General features: G+C 35.7%; 1 protein-coding gene across 50 annotated transcripts in view; it reads right to left on the bottom strand.

The window, feature by feature from the left end:
* The window catches only part of RIMS2 (regulating synaptic membrane exocytosis 2), a 456,916-nt gene that overhangs the window by 239,045 nt on the left and 200,287 nt on the right, over window positions 1-17,584 (bottom strand). The window lies entirely within an intron of this gene.

Here is a 17,584-nt window from a genome sequence, read left to right on the forward strand (position 1 = left end):
GAGAACTTGGAGGATTTGCATTAGAAATGCTTTTAGCCATTTTATCAGTCCCACTCATGTCAATGACAGGCATTATCTTCATGATCGCTCTGTTTGCTGCACTGCAGTTCTCTGGACTTATGTGTGAATCTAGGGTGTTAGCCCGGATTTACTGCCCTCCTGTCCTACTGCACAGACCTACATCAGCCCTGTGTCCCAGTTCTCTGTTGCAAATGCCTCTTGCTGTTCTATTTTTCTCCCTTTTCCTTGCTGCCACTATTATTTTTTCTCCTCTCAGTTCTCTGTTCCAAATGCTTTATCTTCCTTTCTTTATTAGCGTGCCAGAAAAACCAAAGATAGATCCTGCTCTATGACTCTGACTCCTCAGGTTGGCAGATACTTTCTGAATACCTCATTTTCCATATTTTTTTCATATCATTGAACCATCACTGTTAAGAAATTACTTGTCAAGTGTTTTACCATGGGAATTAATTCACTGTGAACAAATGGCAAGGAAAACAACGTAAATTTTTATCCATAATATAAACTTCCTAAGTTGTTTGTTTCCTAATTTCATTTCTTTTGTGAGTATGATTATTTTGTTTGAGCCAACCTTATCCTGTGTCAAAATGATGTTTTTGAAATTTAATTAAGTCACAAACAGCTGCCTTCTTTCCCTCAAACAAAAGCCCTAGTTTCTCTGTTCACTAAGAAGTAAAAATATTAATAGAAGAAAAACTGAAAAATATTTTAATGGTGGTGCTTACATCTTCCAAGACAGCTATTACATAAAAGCCTCTGTTCTTCAAGGGCGATGCTTTAACCAAGACTAACAGGGGAAAAAAGGCCAGAACATGAAAAAGACTAAAGACTACACACAGAAATATGTTTGGATAAAAGGCGGCTAATCCCGGAGACTTGAATTAGAGGATTATGGGGCTTCTGTAGGGTAGATGATTGTTTATTGATGTCATGGGACATAAAAAGTAAACACAGGGGAAAAATGAATAATTTTTCACTGACAAAAGACTTCCACATCCTAGATACACAAAATAGTATAGACATTCTTCAAAACCACTCAACAAACTCTGGTTTGCCTACAGACTTTGCAAAGGCACTAAGGAGTTCTGTTTCTCAGTTTTCAGTTATATCCCCCATCTCTTTTCAGCAGTTTATAACTGTTACACATTTGCAAGTGTGGCAAATCTTCACAAGCTGCATTCACAGAGAAAATCATTAACACTCAGAGAAATTATAGCATAGAAAGAAGGTCACAGCTAACAGGTCTGCTCTTTGAAGTTCACCTCAGTGAACAAACACTACATTATAATGCTTGTGCTTTCCTTTCAATTCTTAACAAATAATGTGTTGTATTGTTCCCCTCACTGGCTTAGCAGAACATTCCATCTCCAATGAACTCCTTCAGCAAATGTGAGTAATGTCGAACAAAAGATAAAAATGTGTAGGTTTTTTACTAATATGTTGAATCAAGAAGCTAATTATGAAAAATTAAACTCTCTGTACTTATAAATATCTACAACTGTAAAAATAAAATCTGGGACAGAAAACCTTGAGGTTAATTTGGATTAAACACAATATTTTATTGTCACTTTACCTGAGCATAGTATTAAAAATTTAAATTCTGAAATCACATTATCTTAGCTTTATAATACATAAGATCTTGTAGTGCCAAAACACTTTTTTTTATTATTATTTTTATTTTCTAGATGAAGCATTTGACTAAAAGCAACACATGACTTACACTTTTTCTCTTCTGCAATTTATGCAGACTGTGAACTTTTTATTCCATGAGGAATGCACATCATGGAAGTAAAACATGACATATGCACAGTTTTCAACTGCATTACAATCCTGCATCGTATCATGACATAAATCAAGATTTACAGCACAACCTAGTTTAGAAAAAAGAATGTAGATGACATGCTTTTTACTGCTTAGTCATATGTGTGATGCTATAAAAAGATGTAATCCTTACAGCCTTCTTATCAGAGAGATATTTTAACCCTGGACTTCAAAAGTCCATCTGCTATCCACCACCAGTCAGAATTTCCACAGCCTGAATATTACTCTTCCACCAATATACTTCCTTTTGCAGTGCTGAAACTACATTCATGATGATACTTTTTTCTAAATATAGAAATAAAACTATAAAAATAAAAAGAAACTCACAAAAAGAAATTTTCAGAAAATCATCAAGATCACCAGCCTTCATACTGAAGTATTTGTATAGATGTAATTCAAACACCTCCTCAAATAATATCAATATATTTGGAAAGACTAAAAATTTCAATCAATGATGAGGCAGAGCTTTGCAAAAACATCACAGTCTTGGCACAGATGCAATTAATAATTATGCACAGATGATTTTCACAGCAGATGTGTAAGTGCTTTACTTAGTCACATCTGCACAGACATTTGAGAAAAGACTTTATCTGGTATGCCAACACATTATCATAGCAAAAATTTATCATACTAATAATTAATCATAGTTTTGGTTTCCTCTTAAAGAAAATACTTCAGACTTTTCTTGAAGACAACAAATATTTAATTCTAAATTATGTTTCTCAGGAAAATCAGGTTTGACTTTCAAGACCTTTTCCAAAGAAAAATTAGGAAAATATAAATACTGTTATTGAAAGTGCCGAAGCAAGGAAAATACTTTCTTCTTTATTTCTTTTTTAAAGTTTTGTGGTATACATCAAGCAGAATTTGTTGCAGGTATTTTACAGGTACTCCACATAAATGTGGACTTGCTTCAAAGTCAGATATTTAAATATTTATTACTTAACAATATTTTTTCGTTCATGCTTGTGCCTGATATTAAAATTTTCTACCACTTTTAATTTTTCTGTTGTTCTACTCAAGAAGATTTCTTAAGAAAATTGAGTCAAATGGCCACTTAAAACTTACACAAACTGTCATGTTCAGCTTCTATTGGCTTCTAGCAGAAAAATCTAGTCTGTAAAAATTAGTCTTTGCAAGAAAGTGGCTGAGCATTTGCATTTGTTAAAATAGGTTACCTTGAAAGTGCTTAAGTTAACTGGATTAATTTTTTGTAATTAAAACACAAATCCTCACTCCAATTGATGTATGAGAGATTTCCTACTAAATTCAGGGAAGCCAAAAATATTTTGACCAGATTAATTCAACAGAAAATAATCTCATTGTCTTCGTTTTTGTCCAAACTCCTCAAATACTCATTTAAAATATAAATTCATTCTAAAGTGAAATGTAAGAAACACACTTTGATGGTTTTAAAATCAATGATAATGCCCCTCTCAACATAAAAACTGAAACTTGGCTACACCTAAAAGAGGAACAAAACTCCCACTGACTGCAGAGCCTGGATTTCTCTAACGCAGAGCAACGTGGAGATACTACTGGCCAACAGGGATCTGCAGCTCTCACCGTGTCATCCTGGAGACAAAACGTTTGCTTTCAGATTTCTTTACTCACCCTTACTGATGGCACCTTTCTTGCTGGTTATCTATTTGGGTCAGACCAGAAACCTGTGAGGTGGCTGGCAGGGTGAAACAGCCTTCAGGAATACTCTCACAATCACTATTACATTTTCTCCTTCATCACATTCAATTCCCTTTTCTGTCATTTTCTTTACTTCTATACAACCAGTTCCAAAACTGTCCAGCTTTTGAATTGACTTCTTGCTATCACCACCATCATAACTAATATGAGAAACTCAGATATAGTTAGCAATATCGACCAGACTGATAGCAAAAGGAAAGGACGAGAAAGGCAGAGCAATTAGTATAGCCTCAGACTAAAGTCTGGAGACCTATTCTCAATTTTTTTTTTTCCCCATATTCCTGTACCTATTGCACCAAACAAAACAACAACAAAAAAATCATCAATGAGAATGGAGTTCCCCTATTTATTTTTGGGGTTTTTTTTCTTAGAGTGCTATAATCCTAAATTGAAGAAATAAAGTTAGCAAATATAAATGAGCCAAACCACCTCATTTTATTCTCTCTCCTTTTCCCCAGTAGTAACAATTTGCACATGTGAGAGTCCCTTTAATAGGTGGGATATTTTTACCTTCTGAGGATGTTATAGAGTATGAAAGAAAAAGAGTCATTCATTATTTCACTTTAATATTCCAGTGATCAATTCATTTTCTGGTTTTGACTGTAGATATTATAGATGTCAGTAGCAATAACTTATAAAAAAATATTTTTCTGTAGAAGAAAAACCTCTTTTTAAGGGCCCACCAACCATAAAGCGGCATTCTGTCACCGCAACAGTGAAAGTGCTACCTTGACACATATTATTCCCATCCTTATAACAGGTAACATCTACAGAGACAAAAGGAGGATGGCCAATGTGCTTGTTTAGATTATAATCTGATAAAATTAATTAGAAAGACATCTACTCATCCTTTGATCTGCTCTGTTCTGTGGGAGAACAGAAATGTTAGCAGACATGTACAGAGCCAAAGGAAAGTTTCTCAGTTTTGCAGAAAGAGCTGAGTAAGGGCTAGTGATGTACTGTGTTTTGGGTGAAGGAGGCAGAGGAGATGAAGGTGAGGGTTAAGGATTCAGGGCCAGGTTTGTTGTCCCTGCTTCCTTCAGGCCATGGCTGTCACTGCAGCCTGAGGCAAACACTCAGCTCATCCTCTCACTGTCTTCAGCAGCAACCACTGCACCAAACACTAACCTCTCTTACAGCAGCAACAGCAAGCTCAGCATGCAAAATAATCAACTGGGCAATTTCACCACCCCTAATTATTCTGGGCTGCTGCCTGCTTAGATTAGTCCTGAAACTCATCCAAGACATTATCTACACAATCAACTGCAAAGGCCAACATGCTTTCTTCTTCTACCACTTCTGCCAAAGATGCACAAACAAGCCCTCAGCTGGAAAGGGCAAAATTGTATTTATGCAAACTGTGATCATGCTGCTAACCCCTGCCACTCTATTGAGTTTATTACCAGTCACACAGTAAGGTGTAGAAAGGGCTGATAGCAAATGCCGCTCCAGTTCAGAGCACACAAGGGGCTGGCACTTACCTCTGTGGATACATTCAATTGCTAATTTTACCTATTTGCATCTTGTTAGAAATTCAAGCCAACCCAAGTAACAGAACACATCAGACTTACAGACACAGAAAATCCAGTTCTTTTCAGCAAACACAAAATAATTCATTTATTTTAATAGTCTCAATATGTTACTTCTACATGAAAAGGTCTCGTAGAGCATGTGATGCCAAGTTTATTGAGCATCCACAGTTTACATAAACTCTATTTTTTGTGGTAGTTCATTGCAAGTACTTTAGGGTAGAAGTACTTTCACAAGGCATTTCAACCTGTGCGCCTTCAGGCAGGTGTTACCTGCTCACGCTGTTGGGAAGAAACGTGGATTCAACACAAACCCTCCCTGGCATCAGCCTGCAGCGGGATCCCATGTGCCACCAAGGGCTCGGTGTTTACCAAACAAGAGCTGGCGAGGGACTCTTTTCCCACTTCTCAGCCCATGCCACCATTGAGGAGGCTGAGTGTGCATGAGAAGCTGGGAGGGACACGGCTGGGACAGCTGGCCCCAACTTGACCAAATGGGTGCCCTATACCACACCATACCATACCATACACCATACCATACCATACCATACCATACCATACCACACCATACCACACCACACCACACCATACCACACCACACCACACCATACCACACCACACCACACCATACCATAACATACCATACCACACCATACCACACCATACCATACCACACCATACCACACCATACCACACCACACCATACCACACCATACCACACCATACCATACCATACCACACCATACCACACCACACCATACCACACCATGCCATACCATACCATGCCATACCATACCACACCATACCACACCACACCACACCAGACCACACCAGACCACACCACACCACACCAGACCACACCACACCAGACCACACCACACCACACCACACCATACCACACCATACCACACCACACCATACCATTCCATACCACACCATACCACACCACACCACACCATACCATTCCATACCATTCCATACCATACCACACCATACAATTCCATACCATTCCATACCATACCACACCACACCACACCATACCATACCACACCACACCATACCACACTATACCATACCACACCACACCATACCACACCACACCATACCACACTATACCATACCATACCACACCACACCATACCACACCACACCACACCACAACCATACCACACCACACCATACCATTCCATACCATACCATACCATACCATACCATACCACACCACACCACACCATACCACACCACACCATACCACACCACACCATACCATTCCATACCACACCACACCATAAAATCTGAAAGAACAGAAGTTTTTCTGCAGTCCAGAGGAAAAAGGCTTCGTGTCTCTTCTCACTCTTTGACTAACACATTAACCACAAAATGGATGATGAAATTGAGCTCTTTTACTTTCTTTCTTCAATATTTGATTTTCAGTTATCCTAAACCTCATTTTTCCCCTTTTAAATATTATCTGACCTTTCCATCAAATTAATACAGCTTTTAGATTTGATGTAGTAAAATATTGTGTTGAACTTCTACAGTCATGAATTAATTCCAAGCAAATTTCCAATTTTCAAGTACATAAAAATATTTAATGAATAATTTGAGTCCAATTTTCTCCTCATATAATTTTAGAATTGCGTCCCCTCACTTATGCTAAATTCACTAAGCATATTTTTCTAATAAAATAAATAGATAAATTATTATATCATAGAACTTATTCTCTGTTATTACTGGAATGGTAATGATAGAAATAACCATTATGTTCTGATTTCTTTGATCCTCATTTTAAAGAGCAGGAAAGAACTTACTCTAAATGCAATTCATTTTGAAATTTTCTTCCAATAAAACCTATTGCTCTCTTCTCTGTAGATCTTTTCCTATATAAACTTTTATCTCATTTTAATATTTTTATTTAAATATTATTAATCTATTTACAGGTTTGTTAGCTCACATCTAGAAGACTATGTTGAAAACCTAAAACAAATCAGCCAGTTAGTATGAGGCACACAGCAATGCATATTCTCAAACATAAATATCATTCTATAACTACAACACAATATAATCTGTTCTGCTTATTTCTTCACATCTTTTAAATTCAAAACTTCTCATGTTAAAAGCTGGAAAAGACATCTAGTTGAACTCCAGAGCAGAGCAGTTAGGATATCTTTTTAGACATTGAACTAAGATTGTTTTTTCTTTTTTAGATAGGCTCAGTCCTCATAATTATTTATGAAGATGCATTCAAGTTTAATGAGCTCTACCATATGCAGCAATCCTAGGAGCCCAGATTACATATAGTTATGAGTGTTGCTCTCTTTCTGTTTACACACAGTCTTAGGTAAATGCAGAAACTTATACTTTTAAGATCAATACCACTGACTTTACTAGGATGATTTAGAATGCATAAAATTAAAATTTTATCTTTCAAGATGAAGTTTTAAAACACATGCAAGGCTAGATAAATGTTTTGAATGTAAATCCTCACCTTAAATGACAACAGAAATCATCTATTTAAATGAAGTATTAAGAAACATCACAGATTCTCATCTATCCTTCGCACAAATGCTGGATGCCTTTCAAGAAATGCCCTTTGATCAAGCACAAGATGTTCTTCAGCAATACAAGTTATTGAGCTCAATAACAAATTAACAGCATGCCACTGAATGGACTGTGATAAATAGCAGTGTGTATTAGATGTTGTAGTGGTAATTACTCATTCTAAATTCTGTGAAGCTATAAAAACAGTTTAGGGAAAAAAAAAAAAAACAACCACACACAAAAAACAACAGAAACACTCCACAAGTCCTAAAGCAGGGCTCTCCTCCTCAATAAAGTATTGTCAGTGGACCAAGTTAGACTCTAGAAAGCACTATATTCGTTCTATTGCTATAGTACCTGAAAGCAGCAGTCAAGGATTAGGACTTTCTTGACTATTCCTCAGCCTGTAATTTGGAAATGCAGCTACAATTTTATGCTTATGTTTTTATTATAAATAGTTTGCAAGTACATGATCCGATGGGGCTGTCTGGTTCAGTAAAATCTGCTTTATTTTTACAGGGAATATAACAGCCAAAGCATTTGGTGGATTATGCTATGTAATACCAAATTTAAACCTCTGATAGGCAGGCCAGATCCCTGGCCTTGAAAAAGACCTAGTGTGCACTCCTAAGCCATCCAAGTGGGCTTAGCAGGGCTTCTGACAAGCCGGAGGGGGTAAGCAAGTTTTGGGGTAGCATGGAAATGAAAATGCCAGCTACTTGGCATGTACTTGTGGAACTGAAATATTTCTGCACCCCAGCAAGACTCATCTTGAGTAAGATGAGTAAGATATCACAAGCTCATGTGATACAGTCACAGCTGTGCAACACTTGAATTGCAGCTGTATCCATCAGAGGTCACAATGGCACCCTACCCACTTTGTCCTCCAAGAACAATAAAGTTTTTGGGAGCTGCTGTATACACAACTTCAGTTACAGATAAAATAAACAAACCTCATGAAGTAGCATCTACAAATGAATAGAGATCCAAAGCCTAAACTACAGATCCAAAGCAGGGAAAACCTCAAATCCATCAATCTTCTACAACTGAGTTGAATTCCCTTTGGTCACTAGCTATTAGACAATCCATTTGAAAATTATTTACAACCCCTCTTGACAAATATGATTAGAAAAGATTTGGCAACTGTACTAGCTGCAATCATACAAAAATAAATCTTTAAATACTTCTACTCTTACAGCATCAGAGTTTTCAAAATAAAATTGGAGAAAAAACATTCAGCTAGAAAGATCTAAAGAACAACACTCAGAAAAATATAGAGCAGCTAAAAGAATGATGAAATATATTAAAAATTAAAAAGCTATTGAAATTTGTTTCACAAAATGCAATTTCTGAAGTTTTCTTTTTGAGCTTGTTTATCCCATTGCAATAAACTGACAAGAACCACGTAATAGAGAACAGGAGAGACAGTTTCTATGGCTTTCTATTGCCAAGGAAATCACTTAATAATGTATTTTAGTGCATCTCTGCCAAAGGTCTTGACTGTAGGAATTTACTTAAGGAACGATATTTTTACAAGACAAAATAACTCATGATAATGATCTTAATTAAATTGCAGAGAGTACTAGCTGAACAATATTTAACATAATTCTCACCAATCAACATAAGGAGTCCTGGGGTCAGCAGGATGTAGAAGGAATATCAAGAATATGAAATATTTAGTCTTTCTTTTGTAATCCTGTACTGTCTTGGCTAGGAGCTGTGGCTATGAGTATGCAAGACAAAACAAGTTAATTCCTTAAGAAAGGCCCCTATATATTGCAGCTATACACAGCAGCCTCAAGAAGTTCAGCAGAGCCATAGATAGTAGTAACCAAATACTAACAATTCTCTAAGCCTCTGTGAATTTTGATTTTTGTTCAGAGGCTTATAATAAACTCTCTGCCAGCTTTCTTAGTGACATAAAATGCACACCCTCAGAGGGAAGGTGATGCACCACTACAAATTAGTACCTTAATGGTTTTAACATGGACAAAACAAGATATTTTCCTGTGGACTCACCCTTCAAAATGGCTGAATTACATTTTCTGAATTGTTATGGGGATTTTAAAATAAGAAAAAAAAAAAAAAAGAAAAAGAAAAAGAAAGGAAAAAAAAAGAAAAAGAAAAACAAAGGAAAAAAAAAAAAAAAAACAAACCCACGGAAAGGAAAACTACAGCACAAACAGCCAAGTCTCACTGATACAGAGCCTACAGACAAAGCAGGAAGTCTGACACAGTGCTACAAAGTGTTTTGTTTCAAACAGGTGACCTGCAGCTGTTATTTATAATTAGGAACAAAATTACATAATTACAATGTAATTTCTCTGTACTTCTTACAGCTCAGTTTACTGTTGTCAATAAAAAGGGAACTTCAGCTTCACACAGCTCTGTAAAATGCCCAGCGATCAGTACCTGTGCAGTCACTGAAGGTCAGCGCCTTCACAGGGTGATGGGATTTCACACTCACACCACACAAATCTAATTGACTCAAAGAGATAGGGCACTGTGTACAAGTTTCGTCGCGGATATTTAAAAAGAACAAAGGTGTTGACTAAGCATTCTGCTCTCATTGAATTTCACAGACACGCTGAGACATTACCACCTTTGAAAAACAAAGCTTTTATCTTCCCCTGCAATGCATGTTGTCTAATCATCTGATCGACTGTGGAGTGAACACAAGGAAGGTGTTAGTATTAATGCTAACAAATCGAAATATTAATGTTTTACAACCACTTTTTAGTTCCTTAATACAGATAAAAAAAGAAGGGAACAACAGAAATCAGAAAACACTGAATGAGAATCGTGTCAAGATGCCTTCATGTATATCTATTTTTGCTGCACTTTTCCTTTCTTGCAGAAAACTATTGGTAAAAAAGGCAACAACATTAAGTAGATAATACATTTTTCCGGTAAAAAGTTTGGCACAACCATATATTTTATGAACTTAACCTACAGCAGTAACATGAAGTATTGGCATTTTCCTAGACACTTATTCTCATCTTACACAGGTGCCACAAAGGATTCTTATTTGCACAAGCTTACTGCTTAGAGAAGTCATCTTCTTCCAGAGGCCGGGGTTGAAAAGCTGCTTATCTCACAGGGTATCTGTACAGCAGCAGAGCCTCTGTAGTAACAAGGACACGGGCATAGCAGCTCAGCACACACTCATCATGTGAATATTTACCCAGGGCCTCAGCAGTCAGCGCTCTGCAGCTCCAGCTATCAGCACTTTAACTACTGCCCTCAAAACTAGTTTGCATCTGTCAAGATGAGCTGCAGTCAGGCTTTGGGCTGCAGCGCATATAAGATATGTGGTTTCAGTTTTGGGAAAATAGGAATACCAAGAGGCTTTCACCTACTCTTTCAGCTCTCAAGCTGTCACTTACATCACCCTTTATGATTTGCAATTTTGCCTATGATGTTGCCAGTGTTACTTGAAAGTCATACTATTATTTACTGCTGAGTGAAATGTGGTCCATTAGGCAGCTGAGTTATCTGAAAGCTCTTTGTCACTGGGCATGGCTCTCACTCTTCTCCATGCTGCTCCCAGCAGTGTGACTGTGCTCTTTTGTGCCAATTCCGGGAAAGGCGTGTGCAATATGCCATACTAATTCTTCAGCTTATTGAGGTGAATGGAATGTGTTCATTTGTTGTAGCAGTTTCGCTTCATACCAATGTAGTCACCTAAAATGGCTCACTAAAAGTCAGGTAAATGATAGAATTGATCCAGATCAACCATCATGAGATAGGATGAGGAATGGAGCTTTCGTTCCAGATGGCAATGAACATCTGGCTCTCCACAGCTCACTTCACTGAGCCACACTTAAGATAAAACCATGTGTTCTCAGTCTCTTGAGGTGGGACACTAGCACTTGGTGACTTCAGCTTTTTATGGGGTCCTTAAATTGGTTCACCCACTCTACTGGCCTGAGTTTCCATGAAAATTTTATACATTTACAATGAAATTCATGGATTTGAAGAGATTAATTTTTACTTGCAATGCTACACACACAAAGCAAATAGCAGAAAACCTTCTCCCACTACCTCTGGTTATACTGAATTATATCTATGACTATTTCAACTACTGACCAGCCTTGGCTTTTGTAAAGATTCATAGTGATTGACGTGAGGCAGTGGATTACATATGTCAGAAAATCAGGAACTTTCAGCCTCATGAATATACTTCGTACATTGAAGAAAAAAACCCAGCCCTTTAAATTGTGCTTGGATATTAGTCTAAAGTTCAAACCTAATTCTAATGACCTTCCTCAGTCAGAAGCTTTCAAGAACAAATTCAATTTCTTCAACACATCAATATCCTAGCTTTTAAAAATGGTGGCTTTCTAATATTCTTTTTAAAAGTGTGTTAAAATTGTGTGATAAAAACTGAACAGGAAGGCTTTTCAAAGGAACTCATCTTTTAGAAACTTTCAGTATGAACAGATTTTCACAACTAAACTTAGAAAAAAACTAAAACCAAATTATAATATGCAGAAATTATAAAATTATTAGAAATTATAAAATCCAATGAAATTACAAAATTCAATGAAACATACTGCATACATTCACTTCCTAGGAACAGAAAGAAGAGTATCTAAACATCTTTCATAGTGCACCACAAGGTCAGCCTTTCCTTGTTATAGATGTATACAGGAAATGGCCTATAAAAAAGCAAAAAGTAAATAGTAATGAAGGTTTGTGATTCGATTTACATTATATAACTAATGCCCATATATTTACATTTTCCAAGTAAACAGATTATATAACTAGGAACCTAAAAGATATTCATAATCTAAATGTTCATAAGGGCAGAAAGTATAAACACTGGAACTATTTCTTATAGACAGTTTCTCTAGAACACCATGGATCTGAGTACATTTTCATAAGAGTTGGTGCCTTCAACCTGGTCTAAACCTCAGTGTGTGACACAGGTATTTTTTCTGTACATATTCATTCAGTTCATCTGCCTTTACACATTTCAGAAGAATACCTTAACACAGAATGTAGTGCTCCACGAATATAGGCTATTAGGTTCACTTTTCTATTGAAACAGATGAGACACAAACCAGAAGCTCCAATACCATACACTTATACAATCTGCTTCTCCGTGCTCATAAATGCCACTCAAATGTTCCCTGGAAGCTACTTACTGAATCGGTGAGGTCAAATGGAGAAATCAGATGTACCTGACTTCCACGGCACTTTTGACAATTTAGCAAGTTAAATATTAACTGAAATAAACTCTTTTTAAAAGTATCTTCAAGTCTGAAAGCCTGTTAAGTGCTTCAGCATGATCAAACAAATCATTGCCAAAACTACATGGCTTCAAAAAAGAGGCAAGGGTCAAAAAAACTGTATAAGAGAAAAACTGAAAATTCAGTAAAGGGAAGAACCACTCAGACCAGAAGAACCCACCAAACCACCAAAGAACTCAGAACCCACCAAAAAAATGATGGGTTATACAAAGGGGGACCAGGCTGCAGTGTAAGTAATGGCAATCTTGTTGGGGGAACAAGTGAAATTTCTGAGAGGTATTTCTCCATTTTCCCCTTTCTCTTTCATTCTGTAATCGTTTTGTAAACACGTGACAATGCCCAAACAGGTTCATCTACTAGTTAGGACCAAAAGTCTACAGAGCTGCTTTGTCCTCAATACAGCTGAATATTATAAGATATCACTATTTTACCTGATAAACATGATATATTTTGTGTGAAATATTTTCCAAAGTAAATTAGAAATTAATTTTTAATCCTTTCATATTTCAAAGCCACATATTTTATGGAAAAAAAAAGTTGTAGAAAATATTTATATATATAAAAGATTTATAACCAAGAAAAAGCAATTGGGGTTAAACATTCTTGTTTCTTTGTGCAATAGTCTTCAACCCTTCCACAAAAAATAGAACTACTTCAGTAGAAAGGGCAAAAAATATTATAATACATGTTAGCATAAAACTTCACTCTTAAGAGACATGTAGATATTTTGTACTCCAAAGCAAAAGAAATTTTTCAACAAAATTTTATAACAAAATTACTGAGCATTAATTTGATAGACTGCAATGACCCAGTCCTCTTCAAAGAGTTTTATTTAATATTTTCTTAATTATCATAAATCTCCTTATCATTATATCATATTTTGTGTACCTTGCCCCAAAAATGAGGATTTCAACATCAGTGAACCATCACAGGAGGAATGCATTAATGATTTTTTTTATATTAATGACCGACACCAAAAACTTTAAAACATATGTATAGGGTTTTAAATATACTTTCAAGGGAATATTATTATTAGAAAAAGCTAGCTAGAATTTTTCAATTTAGCTAGAAATAGGGTGAAATTGCATTCCTAAATCAATAATCAGATTGCTTAGGCAGACGTTATTGAGGCACTCATCATTCAGCACCTGCTGAGACTCTGGCTGGGAAGGGTTTCTGTAGGACTGTCGCTGTGACTGCCCAAAGTGTGTCTGACCCCTCACTCTTGTGCCAGTGCCTTCATCACAGGAACAGCTTCTCTGTTACACAGCAGCTCCTGAACAGCTGCAGCTGAAATTGCAGCCAGACAAAGAAGGACACAGAAACTGGGGCCACTTTGCCCAGACTATTCCTAGCAAATATTTCTTCCTGGTGCCCAGATTGTGAATTGCAATGGATGGGGCTTGGATGGAGTGAGAACCCTGAAAAGAGGGAAAGAATATGCTTTCCTCTGACTAGCATATGCTTCCAGGTCTCACCCTTGACAATATTCAGTTTCATCTCAAGCAGTTTCTGTGTATAACTCCAGGTCTTGAATGGCACATTTTGGGGAGCTTGCAACAGCAGGGCTAAAGGACAGAGTACCTTAGGAACAGTTTTCACATGAATGACATATGTACAGCCCATTCTGCTTATTTCCCCTTCACTTTGGTTTCTCTGTTTCTCCCATACTGTTTAGCCTATCCTTAATAAAATACACACAAAAATAAAAACAGAATATTTTTACAGAAAATGTAAAAAAAAACCCAACCAAACAAACAAAAAAACCCCTATAGAATTGATAAAATACTCCCAACCAAATAATCATTTTTCTAATTAACTACATAAATTTATTTGACAGTGGTACATATAGGGTCTGATAGTTAACTGAAGAACTAACAAAATTACCTGCAAAACTAATTTAAATATACCATAGGAAAGCACTAATATAATCTAAAATTACACTGAGTCTAATCTGTGACAGATTTAAGTGTTTGGTTTTATTAGAAGAATAATGATTTCATCAAAATATGAAGAAAAATATAATTTGAAAAACACATACTTCATGTATTCTGGAGATATTATATGTCTCTTTTTTTTCTTTTTGTCCTGTCATTATTATTTCTATTTGCTGGGACTCTTCTGTAAAAAAGTGTAAAAAACCACAGTATTTACAAAAATATTCAGAAAACTTCAAAAGAAAAGCTCCGTGATAACTTTTTGTTCTATTGTGGCATTATAAAAAACTGAAATGTTTTACACAGAATCCAGCAGGTATTCATTTTGCCTTATCTGTGCCAAATCTGTATTAATTATTAGCATTTAGCTCTGATACAAGATTTGGTTACCAAGTAAAAATTTCTAACTCAGTTAAATTGAAATAGTAGTTTGAAATAAGTGGAGCAGGTTGAATAAAATAAGAATTACCTACATTGGAAGCCCTGCATTTCTTGGGATGACACCCTTTCCAGGCATGTTTGTACAATTTCTTTCATAACTATTAAAAATAGTTGACAAATATTCCACCTGCCAAGGTGGTAAAGGATAGTGGAAAACTATCTTGGAATGATAACTCAAGTTCCTTTTGTTTTCCATTGAAATTTGGAAAAGATAAAAAAAGGGTGCAGATAAAGCAAAAATGTTTTTATGATACTTTTAATATTGGTCACTCATATAATTCTGTGGTCTACAGTTTCAACTGAAAAAGAACCACATTTACCTTCAGAATAGAAAATTTTCACAAATTTCAGGGGAAACTACATCTTGCAGTTAGTGCTAAAAGGCAAACTAAAGTTACTATCCAATGATAAAAATATTCCATAACTTAAAAGTATTTAAAATCATGATTTATTAATAATAAACTTAATCTCATCTGAAACCATAGATAACTACAACAAATGCACTGAAATACTTTAGGAATAACTCATAGTTCTTTTGTTGTGTCATCTCAGATTACTAATCTTTTGCACAGACAAGATTTCCACTATAGCCATAGATCCAGCAAAGTCCCAGAGTAAAAGGAAACATGATTAAAGAATTACAGTTTTAATTATTTCTGTACATTTGTATAGAGAAGGTTCAGACTGCAATTTAAACAAGGTTTAAATCAATAAAATTGATTATTAGATATTTTTCTTTGAAGTGCTAAGAAATTGTTCATGCTCATTTACTTATGATAAACTATTCTGTATGCTCTGATTATTATATGAAAATATTTCTTCTTCCTTACTTCAGGAAATCCCTGTCGATCCTCAGATTCTGAGAAGGCATAATCAGTTGCACACCATTTTTTCAGCATGTATTTTAATATCTGAGAGGACAATCATCATTTTACAAGGAAGTTTCAAATGTTAATATTTACCATCTTTTTGCCTAGTTAGTTATCCCACAAAAATTTCCTGGCTGGATGCAATATGTACCTGCCTGAACACTTCTGCCAGCAGGAGTGATAATAAGGATGTGAATATGCAGCCAAGAACTGGGAAAAGGCAGGGCTTTTTCAATGAGGGATATTATTGTTTTATGCCAAGTTTAAATTACTGCAAATTTAAAATATTTTACAGTAGAGTCCTCTAAATTCTGCAAAAGATCACACCCTTTTCATATCTTATGAGGAACATGGAAGTGCCTAAGTAGAAAGTTTGGTAAAACTTCTTTAAAAAATTCTCTACTATCAGAAATTTCTGCAACTTTAAACATCTTAGTTCTGTTCTCATGTATACATCTGTGAAAAAATTTTATCAAGAAAAAATATCATAGGAAATACTAATATTTTAAAGTAGTTAGGTACTTCTTAGTCAATGTTGTAAGAAGTACTTTCAAGGCAGTGATTTTTATTGTTTAAAAATAGACAGAGAAAAGTGTAATATTTCTTATCTCTCAACTCAAGTCAAACTCCTTATATATTTTAGTTACATTTACCTTACATACGATGTAGAGATGTCTACAAAAAGAAATATTATTTAATTACAAAAACAAAATAATCTCCTACACTGCAATATTAAGTGAAATAATAAGAAGAAATGTTGTCATTCATTGAAATTCATTTTAATAAAACATGTCAAACATTTCAGCATTTTAAATAATCAATTATTTTTTTTGATAATTTAAAATTTGTACTTTGAATTGTAAGATATTTCTATACTGAAACTGTGTGAAAATTCAGTCTTTTTGTTCAACTGCTGCAGCTGATTCCTGAAATTTTGCCTTCTAGTATAATTTGTTCCAGAGAAGTTAGACTTTCAGGAACTCTCTAACCTGAATGAAACAAATTTTAGAAACAATGACCTCGTTCTGATCTAATTTAGCTCAGCGTATTTTTGAAGCCAAAGTTGTTGAAAATGCATGAAACTGGCGCAAGCAGGATTGAAATCAGGTCCCTTATCTCTCTGAATTTAAAAGTGAGAGCTCGATGACGGAATCCCACTTCCTTGGCATCTCTGCTCATGTGAGACATGCACCTCTCTTGCATGAGAGTAACTCTCAGGAAATGTGCTTTCTGCTCCTCGCACCATAAGCTACCATACTTTTTCTGACTTGTGACAAGCACATTGTTTTCAAACAGACCTACTTCTCTGGCAAAAACTAAACTGGATGTCTACCAGATTGGTTTAAATACTGCAAAAAACAAGTGGGTCCTGGAAGCTGTTCCAGACATGAGTTTACGGTAACTTTTACAATGGAAGAGGGCAGTTCTTCATGTATTTGTAAATGACCATGCAAGGTTTTATGGTTTTA

The sequence above is a fragment of the Hirundo rustica genome, chromosome 1 (assembly GCF_015227805.2).
Source record: "Hirundo rustica isolate bHirRus1 chromosome 1, bHirRus1.pri.v3, whole genome shotgun sequence".
Taxonomy (NCBI): domain Eukaryota; kingdom Metazoa; phylum Chordata; class Aves; order Passeriformes; family Hirundinidae; genus Hirundo; species Hirundo rustica.